We start from the raw sequence: 8,649 nt of genomic DNA on the forward strand, positions 1-8,649 counted from the left end.
GCAAAACAAATAGTGTCGTGTAAGCGTTAAATGTAATATTTGGTCTTGAGCAAAGGCTTTTTATTGCGTTGTCTACACTGGAGGTCGTTATACAACTTTTCTCCGTAAAGTTCCGAGACTGAGTCTATTTGAAAAGATGCGTTTAACATTGAAATCATTTGTGCAGCACCCCTTCGAAATAGCCTCCCTTGCAGTCTATGGGCTCCGTGCGCTGGTATGGTGGCGCCAGCAGCGACCACATCGCCAGCGCCGCCTCGTGGCACTCGCCGCGTTAACCGGACGCTCAGTCACGGCGGGTCTCTCGAAAGGGAGAGCGCGCGCGCCCTCGAGACTGACCGTGGTGGCCCTGCGCCTTCCTCCATGCCCGATGCGTTCGCGCCAGCCCGGCCGCATAGCAGACGCGCACTGGCCGCGATGCCATTCTAAGTCAACGCCTTCTTCTCTGCGGATTTCAATTAACGCATTGAAAGCCTTGACGCCACCACTGCTGCATTTCGTTTCAATTGCTTTCAGGTTGGGCTGATCACCGATTCCGAGCAACCATGATTGTGTTGCAGTCCCGACGGCACTGCAATATCTGGCAGCGCAGTTGAGCTTATTGAGATTACTGAAGTACCTTTACAGTTTGAGAGAGGGCCCCGCCGCGGTGGCTCAGTGGTTAGGGCGCTCGACTACTGATCCGGAGTTCCCGGGTTCGAACCCGACCGCGGCGGCTGCGTTTTTATGGAGGAAAAACGCTAAGGCGCCCGTGTGCTGTGCGATGTCAGTGCACGTTAAAGATCCCCAGGTGGTCGAAATTATTCCGGAGCCCTCCACTACGGCACCTCTCTCTTCCTTTCTTCTTTGACTCCCTCCTTTACCCTTCCCTTACGGCGCGGTTCAGGTGTCCAACGATATATGAGACAGATACTGCGCCATTTCCTTTCCCCCAAAACCAATTATTATTACAGTTTGAGAAACAAGGCTCTGACCCAAATAATGAAATCAGCTATGTAATCCACTGTGACATCGACTATGTGAATGGTCGGCTAGAAATGCGAAAAACGCAAACTTACTACACATATATATCAGATGATAGTGCTCTACATCCTGCAGGATCGACACTTCTTTACTTTGTGTATTCCTCTCAGAGAAGCATAGCTCTAAGCATACAAAAAGACGATGTGTTTCTTGCTAAGTATCTTCCACAGGACTTTAATTTCAGGAATTTCATGAAGACACCAATTACATGAATTATTTTGGTCGTATTTCTGTTTTGGTAAATACTTAACTATAGAAAGGCCGCCGCGGTGGCTCAGTGGTTATGGAGCTCAGCTGCTGACCCAAATGACTCATGTTCGATCCTGGTTGCGGCGGTCGCATTTCGGCGTAGGCAAAATTATAGAGGCCCGCGTACTGCGTGATGTCAGTGCCCGTTAAAGAACTCCAAGTGGTTGCAATTATCTGGAACCTCCTACTATGGCGCCCCTTATAGTCTTCGTTGCATTGGGACTATAAACATAATTAAAATCAAAAGATTAATTCCCGAAATTAAGGGTTTAGTGATGATGTGAAATCCAAAAAATATATATAGAGAGAAATTTGAACCACTCTCTATTTTTTTTTATTCGTCTAGAACAGGATTTGAGATCTCATAAATGCAACAAATAAAGATACAAAATTTTAAACCACTGAAGGAAATAAAATGATGCAAATCAATACACAAAAGCTTAGGTGAAACAATGTGAAAAACGACATAAGCACTCTCAGAAGTACGACGTCGCTCCCACTGCATACACACACGCACGAAAAAAAAAAACTAGAAACAAAATTGACACGCTGAACCACAGATGAGCATAACAAACGAAGACTTAAACTTCAGATGCTAGCTCCAAGAAGTTCACCGTAGACCATTTCCTGTAACTGACTGAACGCATTCTTTCGCTCTACATAAAGACATAAAGCAGCTCCTGCCAATGATGTCACGTTCGAAACACCCCAGTCAATGTAAACCCTTTCCCAGTTCACTCTCATGAATTTAATTCCACAGTGCACTCATTTCCAGCATACCCTCTGTGCATGAGCTAGCATGCACGATGTCCAAGAAAAGCGTTTAAATATATTCGGTACCTTGACTGCAGTGTTTTTATAGCTGTTATGACATTGGGAAAACACAGCAGTAGGTAGAGCACCCGTTATTATCCAAGTTTGTTTTCGGCTTCGGACGAAACACCTCACCGCTCGCCTCGCTCACTGCAAACTGAACCAGAGAGCTACGTTGGCTGCGTCCGCCTTTCGCCACCGCTGTTAACCAGGTGGCGCCACTCGCGCGCGCCAAACTGCAGCGCACGGAGCCCATAAACACTTCTTGAGGTCTTGGAAACAGTTGGAAAACGCTTCTTTTGCAGGGCTGTCAGCTCCTTTGTCGTGGCGCCTTGAATGGCCTCCACGCTCCCCATCCAGCGACCTTTTAGGCGCTCTTCACTCGAGGAAACAGGAAAAAAGTTATATGGGGAGAGGTTGGGCGAGTATGGCGGAATGGAAAAGTACAATAATGCTGTGCTTGGCGAGAAATTTTGTCACGCTGAGAGCAGTATGCGGATTTGCGTTATCGTGGAGAAGGCTCCAATGTCCAGATGCCCATAAGTCGTGACGAAAGAAGAAGGCGCCGACCAAAAGAAAAGATGGGATGACGTTTCGGCTCCCCCACGGGAGCCTTGTTCACAATGAGGCATAACGTAGCTTCGTCCTTTATTTATACACGGCGCATGAGCGACCCCAGACACCTGGCGTAGATTGGGGGCAAGTTCCCGTCATTTCGATTTCGACTGAGCGTGTGCGCTGTCGTCTGAATAATCAGTGATTCCAGATAGAGCCGTGACTTGCTGTCCCTTTCTTTTGCAATCACACGTGCCTCGGCCCAGTCTATGTTGTGTGCGGCGGAAACCGAGTGCTCGGCAAGCGCATTTTGACCTGCGCGCCGGTTTCTGACGTCACTCTGGTGATTCCGTATTCTTCGTTCAAAGTCACCCGACTCGCCGATATACACAGATGGGCAGTCCGCACAGGGTATCGAATACACGACACCTGGGAACTTTTCTTTCTTTAGCTTGCCTTTGACGTGCACAAGCTGACTCCTCAGTTTTCGAGCTGGCACATGCGCGGTCTTATAACTTCGTAGGACCGTAATATGCGCGCCAAAGGTTCGCTGATGCCAGAAACATAGGGAATCGCGGCTCGTTTCTGGGTAGCGGGACTAGCTTGCAGCCTAGGACGTTCCATTTGGCGCTGTACGGAGTCCATGACGTGTACAGGATAGCCACATGTGGACAAGTCACGCCGTACACGCACATCTTCAGCAATCTGGTCTTCTCCTCTGGAACACATTTCTTTTCGTCGGAGGAGCGATGACACCACAGAACGTTTCTGGCAATCAGGGTGAACGGACTTAAAATGTAGGTACCGGCCGGTATGCGTGGGTTTTCTGTAAATGGTGAAATTTAGACGTGAGGACTGTCTGGAAACGAGTATATCTAAAAATGGGAGGCGGCCGTTGATTTCCTCTTCAACGGTGAACTGTATGCTAGGCTCCAAACTGTTGAGGTGAGTAGTAAAGTCATGCAATGCTTCTTTCTTCAGGATGCAAAAGCAGTCGTCCACGTACCTCAGGAATACTTTTGGGGCAGGCGTGAAGGACGCAAGAGCACGGCCTTCGATTTCTTCCATGGCCAAGTTCGCAACTGTCACAGAAATCGATGCACCCATGGCGGCTCCGTGAATCTGCCTGAACGGGACATCCTCAAAAGTGAAGTACGTGTTTGACAGGCAAAATCTCAGAAGGCGGGTCAGGTTATGCACATCTATCGGAGTTCTTTCTGGAAGTGATGGGTCTGGCAGTTCTTTCTGGCAGTGATGGGATACAAAAAAAAAAAGGGTGATAACCGAGATGTTTCGAACTACCGCCCCATATCAATATTGCCTGTGTTTTCTAAAGGTCTGGAAAAAATCCTATTCAAACAACTTTCACGTTTCTGCCACAAATATGATATAATCACAAAATCGCAGTATGGCTTCCAAAAACATCGGTCCACAGAACTGGCACTTCTTGATCAAAAAGAATACATTTTGCAAAACTTCGAGGATAAAAACTACGTTCTGGGGATTTTTGTTGACTTTACGCAGGCTTTTGACAACATTAATCACTCTATTCTTTTTGATAAATTACATCACTACGGTATCAGTGGACATGCACTTAATATGTTAATTAGTTATCTCTCTCACAGAAAACAATTTGTTCAAGTAAGCCATTTAATATCTAATCAGAAAGCAATAGTCGCAGGCGTACCTCAAGGAAGTATTCTTCGTCCCTTACTCTTTAATTTATACATTAATGATATAGTATGTATATCATCTGACCTGAAGTTTGTTATATATGCAGACGACACTAGTATATTTGTGCCTTCATCCTCTTGTGCTGACGCGTTCGTTAAAGGAAACATAGCCTTAAAAAAGTTGGAAGCTTGGACAGACAGTAATCAACTGAATATTAATACAAAAAAAACAAAAGCAGTAATTTTTCACCCTAAGGGTAAGCAGCTATCTACCGATTACGATCTTCTGTTTAGAGGTACAAGGATTGAGGTCGTCGAAATAATAAAGGTATTGGGCGTTTTCTTTTCCAAGACGTTGCAATGGGATGACCACGTAAACCATATTTTGCAGAAATTATGTTCCATAACAGGTATACTGAGTCGAAATCGTTATGTCTTTCCAATGTCTGCAAAACTAGCCATTTATTATGCCTTATTTTCTTCTTACATGAACTATTCTCATTTAGTCTGGGGCACAACGACCGACAAAAACCTTAGTAGTCTTTTAAGGATGCAAAAAAAGGTTTTACGGATCATTAATAATTTGCCTAAGTTTTACTCAAGTAAATTTATCTTCAGAAATCTTAAGGTCATTCCAATAACTAAAATGTATCATTATAAACTCCTACGCGAATATAAACTCAGCATCAAGGAAAATCAAAGGCTGTTTTTGGACATATCGAACTTAGAATTAATAGGCAACGCGGCCTACAATACGAGGACAACAGACCGTTGGAAAGTGCCAAAATGCCGTACGAACTATGGGTTTCAGAGTCTTAGGAATAACCTGCCTCGATTACTAAATGAACATATTAAAGCGGGAACAGATATTTTAGGAATAAATTTCCGGAACCTGAAGGCGTTGTTTTATTAATTTGCATGTCCCTAATACACACCACACATTTCATAAACAAAACACCTTGTACAGATATTTAGCCACTGTTTCATTATGACTGCATGTCTTTATTTCCCGACCGTTCCATGAGCTTGTCGCCATATCTTTCATAAAAATGCCAAGTTATAATTTTGTTTGTCTCTGTATATTTCTGTATATTTTTTTTCTGTACATTTGTTTCTGGACTGTGTTGCTTCGTTGCCGTCAATGCCAGGGGGAACCAAGATTTTTTTTTTTTCAAGCCGTAAAGGAACGGCTTTTCTTCTTGGCCCCTTTCACAATGTGTACGTCATGTTGTGAAGAACAAATAAAAATGAATGAATGAATGAATGATTCAAGGGCAGCGGTGCATGCTTCCACGGCAAGGTCAATCGGCACACTTGTGAAGAGTGACTTTACGTCGAATGAAACCATGATTTCTCCGGCGTTGATTTTAAGGTTTCGAACCTTTTCGATGAAGTGCTGGGTGTTGCGCAGGTGCGTAGGGCTCCTGCCGACGAGAGGAGAGATAACTCTGTGCAGAAATTTGGACAGATTCTGAAGCGGCGAGCGCGTAAAATCCACTATAGGGCGCAGAGGGAAGTCAGGCTTGTGAATCTTTGGCAGGCCGTAGATCGCCGGGGCTGAACCATTGTGGCACAATAGGTAGAAATACAGCGACCTGTGCTGCGGGGGCACCACTCGAAAAACGTCGGCCAGCAATTTTTGTAGTTCTCTCTGCACCTTGGCCGTCGGATCTCGAGCGAGACGAGAGTAAGTATTAGCGTCTTCCAAGAGGATCAGCATTTTATTTTTGTAATCGCACTTATCTAAAAGTACAGTGGCATTCCCCTTGTCGGCCGGAAGTATCGCAATGTCTGGATTGGTGCGGAGGCTTGTAATAGCTTCTTTTTCTTGGCGCGTAAGAGGAGAGACGGATGAATGCGAACGTAGCTTGGAAAGGACGCTCACCACGCGTGTGCGGGCTTCGTCTCGGCGCGACGGGTCAACCTGGTTTAAAGCAGTCTCTGCAGCACATATAACCTTTCTGATGTCGGGAGCGGGGCCAGTGTTAAAATTTGTGCTGCAGAGACTGCGTTAAACCAGGTTGACCCGTCGCGCCGAGACGAAGCCCGCACACGCGTGGTGAGCGTCCTTTCCAAGCTACGTTCGCATTCATTGGTCTCTCCTCTTTTGGTCGGCGCCTTCTTCTTTCGTCATGTACCATCCCGACCAGACGGGTTTCCGTCAGACTCTAGACTTCATGCCCATAAGTCAGGGCGACGGTGTCGCAGTGCTTCACGCATGTGTTGGAGCACGTGGATATAAAACTCCTGATTCACCGTTTGCCCTTGTGGGACGAACTCGTGGTGTATGACACCTCTGGCATCGAGAAAAACTATCAGCATCGTCTTTGTTTTGGTCTTCTGTCACCGCACCTTTCTCGACGCCGGAGAGCTTGTGCACCGCTATTCGGTGTTCTGCCTCTTTGTTTGAGCATCGTATTGAAAACATCATGTTTCGTCTTCGGTAATGATGCTGTCGACGAATACAGCACCTTCTCTGACTCGGAGAGCAAGTCAGCTCTCACTGATGTCCGCGTGTCCTTCTGGTCCTGTGTGAGGGAGTACGGCACAAGTCTGGCATTCAGCTTTCGTTTCCCCAGGTTCTCACTCAAAATTTGGTGGCATGTTGTCTTACTAATCTCGGAGCATCTGATAGCATGCGGACTATAATGGTGCGGTCTTGCTGTACGATTTCCCTGATCCGAGCCACGTTGTTTTCATTCCGTTAGGTTTAAGGGCACCCCTGTCTTGTGTCGTCTGCCTCCGACGTTCTCCCCGAAACGAACCTCTTGTGCCACTCGAAAACTCGCGCCTGCGATAATGTCTCGTTGCCGTAAGCGTCACGAAGGAGCTCATCACGTTCGTGTGGCTGTTTTGGCAAGCTTTTCACAGAAATTTTATGTTCACACACGCTGTTCGAGATGGACGTCCATCTCTCCGCATTCACTCACAGTAGAATGCGCAGACGACTACTGACAACGTATTTTTCAACATGTAGTGCCATCTAGCGGCTGCCACAGAAATTAACATAAATAGCTCAGGTTAGCCCGAAAAGATGGCCCTACACATACGCACCGATGGCCCTACACATACGCACCAACATTTGTTTTGAGGAATCATGTCTAGAGAAGAAAATAAATCAGTCTCGAAACTTTACGGACAAAGGTTGTAAGAATTAAGAACGCGCATTGTTACTTTTAAGGGCTCTAACAACCGGGCATACCGTCCCGGTGTCTGGGAAGTGCGTTCGGGAAAAACAGTACGGTCGCGCTTCGTGCCACATCTGCAGGTAACGGATGAAAACGGCGCTTTTAGCTTATGTACCAGTTTCAGCTTGATGCTTGCTTACCTTCAGCCGCATCGATAGGCAGCGACTTCGTGGAAGATGCCGAACACCTTCTTCGTTTACACTTTCTGCGCGAAGCGGCAAGGTTTCACTCCAGCCTGCTGGCTGCATCTGTCTTTCAAGAACAAATGCGTCGACTGCGCCAGGTTTTGTGGCCCCCTCGTGCGATAAGATAGCGCGCTCTGCACATAACGATGAAGAAAGAAAAAAAATTAGCAGCCGAGCGCAATCGCGCGAAGCAGACCGCTTACACTAAATACGTCTAAATGACGTTTCAGGCCACAGCGAGCGCGCACTAAAATCTAAAACCGCGTTACAGCGCTGTGCCTTCAGGAGGTCACTAACGGGCAGCTTTCCATGTTAGCAAAATTAGCTTGTTTGGCCGGCTTGTCCGCGCTATCCTTCTCGCTTACTGCGACAAAGGAGAGCACCCCCTGGATGGCGAGGTCGCAGCCACTCTCAACAAGTGCGCCCCACTTGGCGTCAAGTGAGACAAGCGTGGGGAAACTATCTTCAGCGAGCCGGAGGTCTCTGCCCTCAAGTCGCAGATGATCGCGGCGCGGGTCACCCGCGGTCGCTCGAAGTGGTGGTGGTGGTGGAAACATTCATTGCCAAATACCGAGGGGGAAACCCCCTAACATGGCACGAGGCAACAATTGGGGGCTGCACTTACAGGGCAAAGGACAGCCCTTGGAGGGCTATCCGCTTCAGGGCGTCGGTAATTATCCGGCGCTGGTCAGCAGCAGCGGAGCTGGCCAGGAGAGTCTCCCAGTATGACTCCGCCGTGGTGGGGGATGGAGGGTGTGGGAAGGCAGGACATGTGAGGAGCACATGAAGGAAGTCTCCCAGTTTCCCGCAGAGCTTACAAGAAGAAAAGAAATGATCGGGGTAGCGGGCATGAATGAGAATAGGGTAGGGAGCAGTTCGTGTCTGGAGTCGGCGCCAGTGGGAGGCCTGGATAAAGGTTAGGGAGGGAGCCGACGGTGCGTAAACGCGCCGGGTATCTCGGTAGTA

This window comes from Amblyomma americanum, chromosome 1 (genome assembly GCF_052857255.1).
Source record: "Amblyomma americanum isolate KBUSLIRL-KWMA chromosome 1, ASM5285725v1, whole genome shotgun sequence".
In the NCBI taxonomy this organism is placed as follows: Eukaryota; Metazoa; Arthropoda; class Arachnida; order Ixodida; family Ixodidae; genus Amblyomma; species Amblyomma americanum.